The sequence below is a fragment of the Octodon degus genome, unplaced genomic scaffold (assembly GCF_000260255.1).
Source record: "Octodon degus isolate 3935 unplaced genomic scaffold, OctDeg1.0 scaffold00011, whole genome shotgun sequence".
Lineage (NCBI taxonomy): Eukaryota > Metazoa > Chordata > Mammalia > Rodentia > Octodontidae > Octodon > Octodon degus.
The window spans coordinates 25996371-26013028 of NW_004524587.1; the positions used below are offsets into that span (position 1 = coordinate 25996371).

The 16658-nt window shown below is 46.4% G+C and overlaps 1 protein-coding gene across 8 annotated transcripts in view; it reads left to right on the forward strand.

Moving 5' to 3' along the window:
• The window catches only part of Kifc3 (kinesin family member C3), an 89496-nt gene that overhangs the window by 9531 nt on the left and 63307 nt on the right, over positions 1–16658 (forward strand). For 4 of the 8 annotated variants that reach the window (XM_023709279.1, XM_023709286.1, XM_023709285.1 and 1 more), the window contains exon 1: positions 8719–8736. The exons of 1 other annotated variant lie outside the window; for it this stretch is intronic. The gene's annotated coding sequence lies outside the window, so the exon portion shown is untranslated. Of the gene's footprint in view, positions 1–8717; positions 8737–16658 lie in introns of those variants that run through there. 3 more of the 8 variants (XM_023709281.1, XM_023709282.1, XM_023709280.1) reach the window with 1 other exon arrangement.

A 16658-nucleotide genomic window follows, 5' to 3' on the forward strand; every position in this document is an offset into this window, starting at 1 on the left:
CCATAGAACCCTGTGTCAAAAAACCCCACAGCCAACAAAAGATCTCAAGGTGCTACCGTATAGTAAGGTGCCTGTAGAGCAAGAGCCCACCACCTATTTCCCCAGTAACCTGCTGTATATTTCACAAAGCTAGATGAAAGGGTTTTGAATGTTTTCACTATAACCAAATAATGTTTGAGGAGATAGATGTGCCTAACCTGACTTAAATGCTGTTAAATTTATACATGTATCAAAACATGGCATGGACCCTTATAATCCAGCTATCTGGGAAGCTGAGGCAAGAGGATTTGAAAATTCAAGTCCCACCTGGATAATTTAGTGTGACCCTGTGTCATGGTTTGGGGCTTTTGCAAGAGGACCAGTACAATACAGGACATACTTTATGAGATTATTTTATAATCACCCAAAGAATCATATTCAAAGAATGCATTAAATCTGTCCACACACTAAAGAACAAAGAATCCAGCTGAAGGCCTGGATCCTGATATCCTGCCTGAGTCCAGCTGAAAACCTAGAGCCCATAACAATGCCTCCCACAAGTCCACCTGGAGGCCTAGCGCCCATCACAATGTCTCATGCAGACCCACTTCATGGATCTGGGCTGGAAAGGCTCAAAGGTCGGTGGTGGAGGTTAAAAAGTCTGCGAGTGGGATGAAGGATCTGTGCTAGCAGGCTATGGGATCTGCCCTGGAGCCAGAAGCAATGCTCAAGGTAAACACCAGAGCTCCCCCAAAAAACACCACAGCCATCCTTAGCAACAGTGAGGTCCTTAGGTACTCCGGCAATGAGGAAAGCCGGGTTCCCATCAGGAAAGCCAATGTGACAAGCTTCTCCAGGAGGCTGAGCAGTGCACCGTCTTCCTCTCTGGGGCCAGGAAGCGATACTCAGGATGAGGACCAGAGCTCCCACAAGGTGAATCACAGCCATTCTCTGACAACAAGGTCCAAAGCTTTGACAAGGACAGCCAAGTTCATCAGGACAGTTAGCGTGACAAGGTCCTGCAGCAGAATAGCCCAGGAGAAGGAGCAGCCTCCAATAGCTTCTCCAAACAGCTTCCCTACCAGCCTCCCAACCCTTCTCCTGTTCTGCTGCCTTAGGCTGCTGGCAACAACCCTCAGGTGGCCTCCCACACCCAGCACCACACTAGTTCAGTTCAGCTGGGTGTAACAAGCTGACCACCCATTAGCAATCCACTGTATCCTGTCTTAAAAATAGAAAAGGACTTGGGGTATTGGTTAGTGCAAAGTCCCTGGGTTCAATCTCCAGTACAAAAGAGAGGGTAGGGGCTGGGGAGATGGCTCAGTGGAATAAGTGTTTCCCTGGCAAGCGCAAGGGCCTGAGTTCAATCCCCGGTTCCGCAAAAAAAAAAAAAAAAAAAAAGAGAGAGAGAGAGAGGGGAAAGAGACAGAGGCAGAGAAAGACAAAGAGAGACAGATAGAAAATGAAAGAATGGGAAGGGAAAAATAATGTAAAATAACAAGAAAATTTCCAAAGTCAAAGCACAGAAAAAGGTTCAGAATGGATGGGAAAGTTCATTCTTTCAGGACTCAGATAATCTCCCATGGACAGGTGTTTTCAGTGGGCTTTCCACTGAGATTTCCATCTTTAAGGAACAGTATCAGTGAAGGAGAAAAAAAAATAGGGCTCACCAGTCTAAGTGTGTGCCTGGTAAGCACAAGGTCCGGAGTTCAGTTCTTGGTACTGCATGCCAGGCCTGCCCCAGAATCCAGGGTATGCCATACCTGCCTGGAAACCAGGCATGGTGGTGCACTCCTGTAATCTCAGCACTGGGGAGGCTGAGGCAGGAGGATCACTACAAGTCTGAACTGTGTAGTGAGATCCAGTATCAGCAAAAAATTTTTTAAATGAAAAAATAATAGTATATTTTTTCCTTTCCTAAAGTCCCCCACTTCATTTTGTTTTTTGGATAGGATCTTGATGTACAGTTCAGGTTGCCCTTGAACTCTCAAGTGTAACTCAGACTGACTTTGAACTTGTAGCGATCTTCCTGCCTCAGCCTCCCAAGTGCTCGGATTATAGGTGTGAGCCACCACTAGTTTCTCCCTTAAGATATTCCCCAACAGAGGGAGGTGCTGAAGTCCTTTAGTCTTACAGCCCAGCGATGAAGAGTGATAACCACCCCTCAGTGCTTCAGCTCTCATCTTGTTCTAGAAGCAGTGACTGGACATGTTTTCTTTTTGAGACAGGGTCTCGATATACAGACTGGGCCAGCCTTGAACTCACTATGAAGCCCAGGCTGGTCTCAGACTCTCACCCTCCTGCCTCAGCTTCCCCACTGCTGGCATTATAGGTGAATCTGTTCTCCTTATCTTTGAAGACAAAGGTATTAGTTCTAGCTTAAAAGCTGCAGACTCTCTCCCCCTTCTCCCTCCACTCACTTTTCTCGAGTGTGCGTGCCCAGTTTGTCCTCCATGGACCTGGTGCGTGAAGCTCACAGCATCAAGATAATTTATCTCAATTAAACCACTCTCTAGGGAACGAATTGATAGAACTGTAGGTTCCATTGCTTGTGCATTCACCCTTTTCCCTGTCTGAGGCGACCACCATTCATGGGGGACTGCTGGCTTCCTTGCATTAGTCAACAGGGCTGGTGACCCCAACAGCCCCAAAGCCTTCAGAACCCTGGAGCTCGGGTATCACTGGAACCCCCTCCTGCTGCCTCCGGATCACTCAGCTCCTGCTGTTCGCTTTTTTATGAGCACATTAAAAGTGTGCTGCTTATGACACCAAAGGGAAGGATCCACTTGAGCCTCTAGGATTAATATTTAAGGGGCAGGGAAGTGAAGAGAAAGTCATTCCAGAAATTTCCTAAGCCCTGCCCCCCAGCATCCCAGCTCTTTATTGATTTATTTTTAAACTTTTTGTTGTTTTTGTTTTTTGAGACAGGGTCTTGCTTTGTAGTGTGGGCTGGTCTCCTAGCAGTCCTCTAGTCTCAGCTTCCCAAGTGCTAGGATTATAGGTGTGCCCACCATGCCTGGCCTATTGTTTTCTGAGAGAGGGTCCCCCTAAATCACTAAGCTACCTAGGCTATATTTGAACTTTAGATAGTCCTGCCTCAGCCTCTAGAATGCTGGAATTACAGGTGTGTGCCACCATGTCTACCATTAAGCTTGATTTAAATTAATATTTTCCATCTTGAAAACAAAGTTTAGGAGCCAGGGAGATGGCTCAGTGGAATAAGCACTTCCCTGGCAAGCACAAGGGCCTGAGTTCAATCCCCGGTTCTGCACCCCCCCCCAAAAAAAAGAATGAATGAATTCTCAACTGGGCAAATGAGTTGAGAGCTTTATAGACTCCAAAATGTTTGGCAATTTCCAAATATTAGACGGGAAATAATGCCTAACTGCTGCATCCTGTGCAGCTCTCGATGTTCCCTGGTTGAGGACTGTGAGAGGGTGGAGAAAAAAGGGCAAGAGTTAGAATACAGAAAACTGAGGCTGTATGGAGCCTCATCTCCTGATGGGAAGGGCGGAAGTGGAAGGAGCACGAGCAGGAGGAGAGCTCGCCAATAGCTTGTCTTGGCACGCTGGGTTCTTGAGGCTGGGGCAGCCTACACATGTGACTTCCTCAGGCCCTGTGTCCTTGAGGCTGGCCTTGATCTATCTCCAGCTTCAGCTGCTCCCCACATCTCCCTTTTTTCTATTTTAAAGTTGGAAGCGATGGGTAGTTAGTTGAGGTTGGAGGAGCTGTATTTAGGGGACTCTGGAGGAGACCCCCTTCTCGATTCTAGATAAACTTGTTTGGTTTAGGCTAAACAGTCACAGTCCAAGATTTTAAGTCCCTGCATATAGCAATTTCACCCCATACAGTGCATAACTCCAGAACAATGATCAGTTACCAGTGTAGTTGGCAACTGTTTTATACTTTTTGTGGTTATAATTTTCTGCTGGATGTTCAAGACCAAATTAAGGTGTGACCTTTATTAATCAATTTTTGTTATTTGTCAGGGTCAATTAAGTTTCTTCAGGACTTACCTTGGAACCATGTATAGTATATCTATTTCTTCTGTCTGTGTCAGCCTGATGAGTCACAGTCCTTGCTTGACCAAGATGCTTTCTGTGAAAGCTTGGGTGATCCTTTTCTCCTAGTGACTCTCTTAGGCACACTATACATGACAGAGCTTATTCTCTCTGGTCCAGGAATCTCCTTGATCAGGAGTTCATGTAACTCACCAGGGTTGTAGGATGTCACTAAAAAGTTTCCCTCATGTCCTGGGTCCTCATTGACCTCTGAGGGCCAGGGCCAAAATGCCAGCTGCCCTGTTAGTCTGTTTATCTTTCTAGTTTTTTGTCTCTATACCTATTGGACATCCAGGAGAGAAGTTCAATGACATGAGCTCTTGTAATGAGGGTAGTGAGCTTAATGTTACTATTTTATCTGAGTATCAAGCACATTAGAACATAAAATAAAACCATTATTTTCTTACAACTACAAATGTTGTAACAGTTGAATCTCTGTAGGCAACAGTTATGTAGTTTTACACAGAAAATTTAAAATAAAAATTGTACATAATATTATAGCATGACAATTATGATGGCATTTATGTGACACACTTAAATTTCCATTTTGACATAGTATAGCTCTTTAATTAATCATCTCCTTCTAATACGTAAGAAACTTTTACCTAAGTCATTGACTTTAGACCTCACAAATAAGACAAATGGACAAACAACATATGCAGACAATCTGTTTTCAATATCCAAGTGCTCTCAAGTATATTTTTTTGGCCAAATTATAGTAACTTTGTAATTTTTGAAGTTTGTAATTATAAATAGACTAGATTTTTTGTAGGTCAATAAGCAGAGATCTCTTACAAGAAAATTTGGAACAGAACCTTTTATATTTATATTTATAAATAACTTATAATTTTATATTTTATTTTGTTTTAAGAATACTGGCAAAAAAAATACTGCCAATTTTTGTTCCCTTTTCTTTCATGTAACCTCCAATTTAGTTGTCTCTATATGCTGTCACCTACTCAGATCTTCTTTTCTCATTTTTGATTACCATTTCTTGGGCATCCTGAGTCAATTTCTTTAATTGACCCCAGGTTAGGTCTAGCCCCATCTTTGTCTATTGGCTGTGGAGCAGTTTCTGAGGCATCACTGTCACAATACTGAGGGTCACCTTCTTGAGAGGTAGAGTTAGCTTCTTGAGAGGTGAAGTCAACCGAGTCCATGATGCAGCCAGACAGTATTCTCTGGCATCCAGATAGGCCATTTAGCATTTTCTTGAAAGACACAAGCATACCTTCAACCCCAAATTGTCACTGGATTAGGTCCCTTCCATTTTCTAGTATTCAGGTCTTTCCAAAGGATCCTTTTTAACTTCTTTTCCTTTACCTGGTTCTTTCTGTTGCTGTAGTGGCATCCTTGGTAGGATTTAAAAAGTTTATGGTATAGATGCCAAGTGAAGTCTATTGTGATGTGTGAATTTTGTAGGGAAGGATTTCTCTTTTGGTTTTTGTATTGGAATTTTGAGTATATGATGAGCATGTTCAACAATTCCTTGACTTTGCAGATGACAAAAAATTTCTGTGGTAAGAGAAATGTGTGAAGTTTTATAACACATTTGAAAGCAGTGCTTCTATAAGGTGGGCCATTGTCCATCTTAAGTGCCTTCAGGCAGCCAATGGTACTAAAGGTATCCAAGCAACAAGCAATGATATGTTTAGCCACTTTACCAGTGCAGGCAGAAACAAAAATAAATCTTGAAGAAATATCCACTGAGGGGCCAGAGAGATAGTGCAGTAGAATAAGCACTTGCCTGGCAAGCACAAGGGCCTGAGTTCAATTCCCAGTTCCTCAAAAAAAAAAAAAAGAAAGAAAAAGAAAGAAATATCTACTGAAACATGGACCTAGTATAGAGAGCCAAACTCAGCAATATGAGTGGTATTCATTTCCCAGAGATGATTCAGATCTTATGGAGATTAACCCCCATAGAGAGTGAAGAAAGATGTATTGCGCATGAGGAATATTGTTCAACAGTTTGTTGAGTCTGTTCTCAAAAGTAACTATTTATGCAATGCAGAAGCATTTTGATAGAAGATAGCATGGGGGGCAGAAGCCTGTTGAGCAGTTTCTGGGGGAGCAACAGTGACAGTAGCCAGAAATCCACCTGTAGTAGCATTTCCCTTAGTAAAAGTCCCTGGTAACTGGGAATGGGAATACAAATGACCTGTAAAACATGAAACATGGTGTGCTTAGTGGCAAATTGGAGAGTGTGAAACAAATGAAAAAGATCTTCCTGGTTATTGTGAACGGTAGAAGTTTTCAATGTGACACTCCACACTGCAAACAAGTTTAATTGGAGTGGATGAATGATCTTGTAAGGCTGATATAACAGCCTGCGAGTCAGTCTTTTGTGCAGAAGAAAAGCCCATATCCTGTATTTGGGAAGAGGAGGTTGTAACATAACCTTCCCTGCCTGAAGAGGAGCCATCTGTGAAAAGAGATACCTCCCTGTATGGGAACTGAATTTATTTTTGAAGGAAAGACAAAGGGTGTGAGGAAAGAAAATTGAATTAATTTGTCTGGAGGATAATGACAATAACCCCAGTAAAGTTAGCTAATGCAGTTTACCAAAAGGATGAGAACTGCTGTAATCATTGTTATAAGTTCTTTTCTTTTCTTTTCTTTTTTTTGCAGAACCGGGGATTGAACTCAGGCCCTTGCCCTTGCCAGGGAAGCACTTATTCCACTGAGCCATCTCCCCGGCCCTGCTATAATCATTGTTGAACAGAAAGGGGAACAATGATATTTTGCACCTCACGTATTCCAAGGGCTATTGGAGCATTCTAAGTACCCTGGCATCACCTATTCATTACCCAGTGTATAGCTTGCTGTAAGCTTCTGAGTGAGGGGCCATTGATCAACCCAAACAGGGTTACTGGATATCCAAGTTATCGTGGATGCCCTCCATGGTGTCAGAGATCAAAGACCCCCTGAAAATGTGCATGCAAGTAACTATGCTAATATGGTTCTTTTTAGGGATAACCAGGAGAGATTCTTTCTTTCTCTGATTTTTTTTTTTTTTTACCAAGCCCTTGAGTGGGAATGAAACCTTGTTGTGACATCTGATGAGTCACTGAAGAGTTATGACTAAGCAAAAATGCCCTCATATCCTGTAATACATCATGACCCCATAGACTGACTGGTACATGGGGGAGGACATAAGGTGGATACTATCCAGAATGGCCTTCTGCATCTCTCCATGTTAATAATTTAGCAGTTCTACTAGGGTGAGAAACACTACCTACCCTCTGTGGATCTGCACTTGCTATATCCAGGGGCCACGCCATAGGCCAGTGGTGTTGGGCAATAATTGAAGCAGCTACACCTGTGTCCAAAAGCTCCTTGAATGTTTTTTCTTCAATAATCCATTCCATCTTGGGACAATCCTGTTTAATCTGTTGAACCCAATAAGCATCTGAAGAACTAAAACCCTTGGGCCTTCTTCCTTATTTATAGATTTTCCAATTTTTGTCAAAGGAAGAATGACCAATTGAATGATACAAAAGTCTGGGGTGACTTGAACAGTGTGTTGGATAGTTCGAACCGTAACTTTGCTTTCCCCTGTATAATCTGCATCGATGATTATAGGCAAAACCTGGAGACCCTTTAAAATGAGACCACTGTGGCCTATCAGGAGTCCCACTGTTCCTTGAGGCAACAGTCCATAAACTCCAGAAGGAATAGCCTGGGGCCCCATTTCAGGCCATTTCAGGAATTAATATGAATCTGGAGGAAAGACCATGGGACAAGCCTCCACTGTTTTTTATTACTTGTCAAAGGTCAGAAATGTGTTTGGCAGTGGAGGGTAGGGCTGGTGAAGATTTAAGGAACGTGCTCCCCGTTTGGTGGGGCTGTGGCAGGCCTTGCTGGAAGTTTCCTGGACAGGTCATTCTTCCACTTGAGCTTTGGATCTATACTCATTTGCTCAGTGATACCCTCTTCTACACCTTGTACAGATACTAGGAGGTTTGGTTGAAGGGATGAATAATAGCTATGTTGCCCTTACTGGTGCAGCAGAACAATTTCAAGCCAAATGTCCTGTGTCTCTACAGCTGAAGCAAGCGACCTTGTTGCTTCCCTTTCTTCTGGGCTGTGGATGAATATCCTGAGTAGCAGCTGCTGCCAAGATAGCCCCTTGTAAGTATGAGGGGCCAGGGCCTGCACAAATCTGAATAATCTCAGACAGCACAGTGTAACCTATTTTGTATGGCTTATAACACCTCACACCATGTATTTGTGTTTTCAAAGGACAATTATTGCACAATTAATTGGTTATCCTCTAAATTGTTGACAGTCTTCTCACTAGCCTAAAATAAGTGTGCCACAAAATCCTGAAAATGTTTATCAGGACTTTGGTGAATGGAGGTCAGATTAAAGGATGTCATCCTGTGAAGGAAATTCCCTCCAAACTCTGGTGGCAGCTATTTTAGTTTGTTCATAGACTTGCAATTCCAAAGTTAGTTGGTTATTTGTGGTAACAAAGGCACTGTCTCCAGTTAACACATCTTTCGTAAATTTGAGACCAGCCTGAGCTACAAAGTAAGCTCAAGGCCAGCCTGAACTGCATGGTTGAGACCCTGTCTCAAAAAGACAAAACAAAATAATAAAATAAAATAATGCTCTAAGCAGAATCCTCTGTGGTCATCTCAACAGGTACATGGTTAATGAGACAGCCCCCCTGATCCAGGTCCACAACAGAAAGGTAAGTACAGGAATCCGTAATAGAACAAGGATTTGTGTTTACATTTGTTGTTCTTGACAACCTATTTGCCTCGTGTTTAACACTTGATAAAATCAATACACCTTTCTCTCTTTGGCTTCTCTTGCGCCTGCTTCTTTCTGTGCACGCACAGCTAGAATGCTCCTCTTGCCTGTTCTCTGATGCATTCCATGGTTTCCTGCGTCCCTGTTCAAACCCAAATGCTGCGTCCTGCGCACTTTTTAATATTCCCAGGGTGACGATGGAGAAAATAGGGCTAGAGTAAGAATAACAGAAAATTGAGCCACCTCAAATTTTTTCTTTGAAAAACATTCAAAGAGCTTTTGGACAAGCCACGTTATGGAGCCACCTTTCCTTGCAGGGAAGGAAGGAAGGGAAAAGAAGGAAGAGGAAGAGAAAGAGAGCGAGCACTCCAATGTCTTGCCTCAGGCTCTGTGTTCCTGAGGCTGGGGCAGCTCATTCACGTGAACTGCCTCCAGCTCTGGGTTCTCCAGGCTGGCCCTGATCAATTCCCAGCTTCCGCTGCTTCCTCCGACTAACAAAACTTTGGCTTCTAATTTTTTGCTTAATAGCAAAGATGTTTCAACTATAATTGCTCAGTGTATTTTTAAATTGTTTTGCAAAGAATCCTTCTGGCATCTAGACTTAATCTAAAAATACACAGTCTACTCTTGGGGCTGGTGATGGAGATAGGGTACAGTGTGTGCTTAGCATATTCAGGCCCTGGGTTCAATCTCTAGTACAAGTCAGCCAGTCTGGGTGTGTGGTGAAATGCCTGTAATCGCAGCAGTCCAGAGGCTGTAGCAGGAAGATCTCCATGAGCTCAAGGCCAGCTGGAACCAAATAGCATGACCCTGTCTCCATAAAGCCAAACAACTTGAACAATAGGGCAAAGGGAAAGAGGAGTCTTTTTTTTTTTTTTTTGAAAGAGGAGTCTTGAGCTCTTACCTACCTATATCATCCACAAATCCCTCTCAGGATCTCTGTCCATCCCCTGTGAAAAGTAGAAATCAGGCTATCCTATGTGTGTGACACCCTCAGACTCAGTTTGGAATCTCTCACTCCTTTCTACCCACAAGACCCTTGTGACATCAAATATCTGCCAAATATGTGTGAGTTTTATCCATGCCACCCCATTCTCCATGTTAGTTGGACATCTAATATCATTAGACTCTGGTGCTCCCTGGAGTTAACATCAGACCCCTTAAAGGAAGGGCTTATTGAGACTGCATGTACTTCAGATGTCAGGAGTGAGTCCCCAGCCAGTGGGACTTCTGAGTAACTGGGGTTCCCAAAGCCCTTCCCTCAGTTTCAACAGTGCACTGAAACAAACAGCTCCGAGAGCTCAGGAAAGCACTGAAATCGACTGCTTTAGTTAAAGGATAAAATGAAGGGGTAGAAAGGGAAAGATCTGGAGCCGGCGGGTACACATCTGTAATTTCAGCACTTAGGAGGCTGAGGCCAGGGTGACTGCTAGCCCAAGCCCAGCCTGGGCAGTTTAGTAAGGCCCTGTCTCAAAATGAAAACCCAAGACATGAGTACTTTCTTGGGAAGGAAGTTGGACCTGTCATAATGAAATGAATGTAGGCCAGAGGTAGAGCCTGGAATTAGCCTTGAGGGTAACATTTCTAATCTGCTTTTCTCTTCTGGTTAACACCAGACCAGGTATGGAGACCCCTGGGGGTGGGAAGATGGAAGGCTGCAGCATCGCGCCCAGTGGGCCCAAGTGGCTGGGTTTCCTGGCAGCATGCTGCAGTCCACAAATGCTCGACCTCCAGCAGTCAGTGCCATCTGGGAGGCCTTCTCCCAGCTGAATTTCAGGTCTGGGGCCCAGAGCCCCACAGTGCTCTCGGGGGTCTCTTGCTGAGACCCTAAGGTGACAGCCCTATGCAGGGTGGTTGGAGGGGTCTCCCTCCTTGCTTAGACTCCACTACAGTTTGTACCTCTGGGGACCTGGGCTGCAAGCAACACAGCTCTGATGGGCAGTGCATCTGTAGAGTGCCTACAGATTCTCAGTAGCTTCCATCTGTGTCCCTGCCAAAAAGCCATTCCCAAACATTGTTGTAGATGACCTTTGACTGGTAGAGTTGAAAACAAGGAACAAACTGCAGGTCATAACAAATAAAACTACTTCAGGGGTCTCTTCCTCTGTTTGAGGAGGTGAGGTATCCTAGGACAATGATGGAGAATCTTTCAAAGCTTTCAATGATGCAAATAGCCCACTGGGGCGCTCCTGCCCTAGCTTCTAAGTTCACCATCACTGGCCCAGGACAAAAACAGAAACCAGCAGCGGAAGGGAAAGGAGCTGGGCACGGTGGGAGGTGAGGGGCCGGTGGTGAGCTGAGATTCTTAATGAGGTGGTCAGGGAAACTGGTCCCAAGGAAGAGACTGCTGAGCAGACGTGGTGACAGTCAGGGGTCGAGGGTACCCAGTGCACTCAGAGAGCACACGGACCCTGAGGACAGCTGTGCTTGCTTGGCTTTGACTTGGAGTTATATGGGGACCACTAGAGGCTCTGAGGGAGACAGACATGTGATTGGCTGGGGCTTAGCAGGCGACTTTGCTGAGGAGTTGAGAAGCAAGTACCCTAGGTGGAGGCAGAGGTGGCAGCAGTGTGTACAGGGGTGAGGGTGTTCTGTCTGGGTAAGATTTGAGAACAGAGCCAAGGGACGTGTAACTGACAGAATATAGGATGTAGCAGGGGTAACAGGAGTTGGAGAATGAAAACCAAAATTTAAGCTAGGAGCAGTAATGCATGCCAAATCTGTAATCCTAGCACTTAGGAGGCTGAAACAGGAGAAATGAACAAGCCTATGTATGTAGCAAGACCTTGTTTCCCAAAAAAGAACAACAAAGGGCCCCATTTCAAGACCCTTGTGACCCAGGTTGTTCTCTGGAAGCTGAGGAAGATCCTGTCTTCAGAGATTTTAATTGCTGAACCACAGGCTGAATGCCCGCCTTGTTCGGCACCACAGCCACTGCTGGGTCCAGCTAGAAATTGGTGAGCCAAGCAGAAAATTCCAGGGCACAGACTGCTCCAGGCTCTAGCCTGGAGGGCACTGCAGCCACGGCTTGGAGGGGCTACGCTGCCATGTTTGTAGCTGCAGCCCTGGTGTGGCTGGGCTGGAACAGCTGGGCCCGGCGGAGGGCAGAGTGGGTACGAGACCCCAGCTCGGCCCTACAGGGAGCCCCTGGGTGCTGCCCACCTGGCCCCAGAACTCCCAGCAAAGATGTTCTTGCCAAAATCCAACCTCCTTTCCTAGGAGGCATCCAGGTCCCACAGACGCTGTGCCCTGGCTCACAGGTAAGGAGCAGAGGAACCCAAGCTCACCAAGGGCTTTATGTGATCTTTAAAGAAAAACTTATTCAGGGTGAGCTGGCGAGGTTTTCCTTTAGACCCTGCAAACATGTCAGAAGTTTAGCTATTTGTAGTTTGTGTGTGTGTGTGTGTGTGTGTGGGTTGAAATAGAGTCTCACGAAGTAGTTCAAGATGGCTTGAACTTGCTGTGTAGCCCAGGCTGGCTTCTAACCTATGCTTCTTGTGCCTCAGCCCCAAGCACTGGGGTTATAGGCAGGCGTGTGAGTCTGTGCTGTACCTCGGAAGCTCTTGCTAACTGCCCGATCAGGTCTACACTTAGCAGGTGCGTCTAGTAATGGATATCCGTGTGGCCAGGGCTAAGTTCAGACCTCGACTCTGCCACTTTTATTACCAAACCAGGACCTTTTGCCCACCTTGCACTGTGCTAGCCACTGATATGATGAGTTTTGAATTTGGCAAAAGAGAATTTCACAAGGTGGCCAAGCATGCGCAGATGGGAGAGCCAGCCTCAATCTGCCTTAAGAACAAGATTGGGGTTTCAGCTTGGTACTGGGGATTGAACTCAGGTCTTACACTGAGCTACATCCCCAGTCCTTTTTTTATTTTGAGATAGGATCTTATTGTTACTTAATTGCCAGACTGGGCTCAGAATTGCAATCCTCTTCTTGCCTCAGCTTCCTAAAATGCTAGAATTATAAGTATGTGCCACCATGGCCTGGATGGGATTGAATAATTATTCAGTGGAATTATGAAATGGTGTGTATGTGTGTGTGTCTATGTGTGTTGATGAGGGTCAAAATCAGGACCTCACATATGCTAGGCAAGCTCTCTAGCACTGGATACATCTTCTGCCTGAAACCTAATTCTTGAATTGTCACTGAATTATTTTTATTGCTACTGATGTTCTTGTTGATCATCGGTAGTACCTGAAATAGGGATTGAACGTGAGGTTTTGAGGGATTCCAGCCTTTCCGCGTGGAGTGCCTGGAGTGCTGGAGTTCCTCCTGGAATGCGCAAATTCCTCATGGAGTGCACAAGTTCCTTGCAGGTTTGTAACCTGGCTCTGCTTGATGAATCAGCCTCTCACTCTGAATACACGCAGGAATGCTGCTGCTACCTGGCCTGGGTCCAAGGGTGTCTGACCCTGAGAGGCCACCTCGGTCATCTTCCTCCCTCAGAGTTCGAATTCCTGATGGAGGAGACAGACAGGAAACAAGATAATTTTAAAGATAAGGACTGGTGTGTGCTGAGATGAAAGCACAGAGAGGAGGTGGGCGTGGCTGGGGAGGGCCTCTCTAAGGCAGTGACCTTGAAAAGGGGGGAGCTGTGCGTCCAGCAGCTGGGTGGCCTGGCCAGAGATGCGCAGAGCAGAGGTCCTGAGACAGACAGAGCCTGGAATGGACCCTGCCCCGGACTCTCATGGAGAAGGGTCAGATGCTAGGGGAGGCTCATTCTTCACGTGGTATGAGTACCCCCGCATTTCCAGCAAGACCCCAAAGGCCAGGGTAAGGAATTTGGGTTTTGCCTTCATGTGATCTCAGCTCCTGCTTGGGTGCAGTGTGTCTGCTCCCTGCTTCCGAGTCATGAGTGTCCTCTTCAGCCAGGCCCTCCCTGCTAGCCTACCTGGGGTTGAAAGCTCCTATGTCAAGAGTTGGGTGAATTCAACCAGCCACCCACAGACTCACATCCGCCTTCCTCAAGCTGGTATTTCCTCATAGTTCACATTGTTCTTTATCACATGCTCCATTTCACCCTGATTTTGTCCATTGTCGTCTCCTTGATGGGGACATGGGTCATACAAATGCTGGGACAGACCGGCTGGACTAGGGGAGCAAATAGGTGCTGAAGGAGAGCAACGAGAGAGGGGCCTGGTAGAATGGTGCTTTCCCGGTGCTCAGCAGTCTGTGGAGTGAGCGCTGGGGCGGGCAGAAGGCGGGCCTAGAGTGGGGCTGACATCTGTAACCTGAGCCCCTGACTGGTGGGGCCTGAGGAGGAATTCGCCAGAGGTTGTGTCTTTCCTTCCTGCAGGTTCTGAGAGTGGAATTTACTGTGAGTGCGGTGGGGGGAGGTTGTAGGGATAAACAGTCAGGACAGCACCATCCTATCCTAGTGGAAAGGAGCCATCAATGGAGGAAGGAGGTAATAAAAAGAAAGAGCTTAAAATAGTGGAGAAAGTGTCAAATGGGCAAACATAAATTGCTTGAGTATGACAATTTTTAAGTCTAGAAAAAACCCTAAAACTTGGATCTGAGTGAATCCGTGTAAGTACACCTGACACTGCGTTCACATACAAGCTCTGAATAATATTAGCCAAAAGGCCTGTAATCTCAATCCCAGCAAGTGCTGGAAGATACATCTCAAGTGTGAACTCAGATGACTAGGATGACAGTGGAGGAGGACCCCACATTCACAGTTTTATGGGGAGGGGAGAGAGCATTTCTGTTACTGAGACATTTACAAATAATTTTTATTTTGTAACTTTTATTTTGGTGCTGGGGATTGAACCCAGGGCATCCTACACGTTCAACATATGTGCTACCATAATCTTCTGTCTTTTGAGGGGAGAGGATACTGCCATCCAAAGTGAGGGTTACCCCCGGAGCGCAAGAGGCCCTGTGTCCAAGTGCCTGCGCCCCTCACACCTCCCCGGGCGCTGGCCGTGCCACATCGTCCTTCTAGGCAGCGCTGAGCGCAGCGCGCCTGGTGGTGCCTTCTGTTGTGTGCTTTTGCACTCGCAGAAGATGCCATGGTTTTTATGAGAGGCGGAGGTAGGAATGACCTTTGAAGACCTGGGGGAAGCAAAGCTCTTTGGCTTCTAGTCTCGCTGGCAATGCAGGCTGACGTTGGAGTCCTTTCTTCCTCATGGAGAAGTCACAAAAACAGTATGTTTTCCATCTGAAAGACTTGTTCTGTCTCTGCAAAAATGATTTGTTTTCCCCCTGGAGCTGGGCCTTCTGAACACCATCTTGTCTTCACTGCCTGGGTCACAGACCCGCATGGAGCCTCACCTTTGAGAGGAGCTGCAGTGGATGAGCGCAGGCAGGGCGGAAGCCAGGTGGCTGTGTTGGAGCGCCCGAGTTGTGTTTAGTATTCCATATGTGTTGTCCTCCTAAACCACGTGGCTGCGAGGACCGGCCCAGGACCGCATCTCATACTGCAGCGGAACTCGCAGGCCCCGAGTTCTGCGTGCCTGAGGCTGCCTGGAGCTTTGCAGCTGGGAGGGCAGCTGCTTTTGCAGGTAAACCCAGGCTCCCTTCTGGCTGGGCTTGCACAGGCTGCTTGCTCCCCAGTCTTTGTGCTTCCTGTCTTTTAGCAGCAGATTTGCTGGGACTATGTGATTTGGTACAGAAAATGATCAAAGTAGGGTCCTGCATGCTTGATAGATTTGAGCTGTGTTTTGCTCCATCTCCCCTCCCCCATGTACCCTGGCTGAGGAAGCTGGTGTGGAACAGTTGTCCCCCACCCCCACCCCCAGGGTCAGTGTCGGGTCCATGCAGCCTGCAGGTGCAGGAAGATCAGCTCTTCACTGTCCTGTGCGCCACAGCATTGGCTCTGCAGGTAGGGGAAGCTTTGTGTGGTCGCTGTCAGATACCCCCAGCTCCGGTTCTTACCTGGGAGTGGTAGCAATCCTGCCCTTAGGGATGAACACCCACCCGCAGGGGGAAATGGGGACACCCTCATCCTCGCCCCTCTTTGAGGGCGGGAATCTGCCCCCACCTGCCCAGAACAAATGTTGGGGAAGTGAAAATGTCAATTAAGTGGTTGCCCTGGCAACCCGATCTCATGTGTTTGCTGCTCCGTTTTCAGTGCAGCGCTGGTCTTTTCTATCGAGTTGATGAATTCCTCAGTTGTTCTCCTCCCCAACTCTGTCACCCGTTCACAATAACACACTGTGTACTCCGGATTGTGAATGCTGACAGAGTGATGATGTTTCCTTAAAGAGTTGGGGTGAGAGCCAGGAGAAAGCTTTTGGATTGAGAATATCCATTTTTATTCTCAGTATGTGCCTTTTTGGGGTCGTAAGAAAAACTCTACCATTACTTTCCTTTTTGACCTTGGATGAACTCTCTGTGTGGTGTGGTGTGTGTGTGTGTGTGTGTGTGTGTGTGTGTGTGTCTGGGAATCAAACCCAGGGCTTCTGATAGTAATATATCCCCAGTCCTTTTCACTTTTAGTTTGAGACAAGGTCTTCCTAAATTGCTAAATTGCCTAGCCTGGACTCAGACTTGCAGTCTTCCTGCCTCAGCCTCCCAGAGTGCGAGAATTACAGCCCTGTGCTCCCACACCTGCTGAGCCAGATGGTTAGCCTTTAATCAGGGGAAAATCTTGCCCTCTGCCCTGTCACCAGCTCTGATAGTAATCCAGGAGAAAATGACTGCACCAACCTTTGAGGTCCTCCACAGAGGTAACCTAAGGTCAGGTTCAGGCTGGGAGGGGGGAGAAGTTTGCTTTAAAATCCAGCATTTCCTGGGTTAGGAGGGAGGGCTTGGGGCTGGCTCCCCCCCTATGTTGGGTTTGAACCCAGGGCTGTCACAGAATTTTGTTAGGCACAAAGTTTTGGATAAACTTGACTTTTCTGGACTTA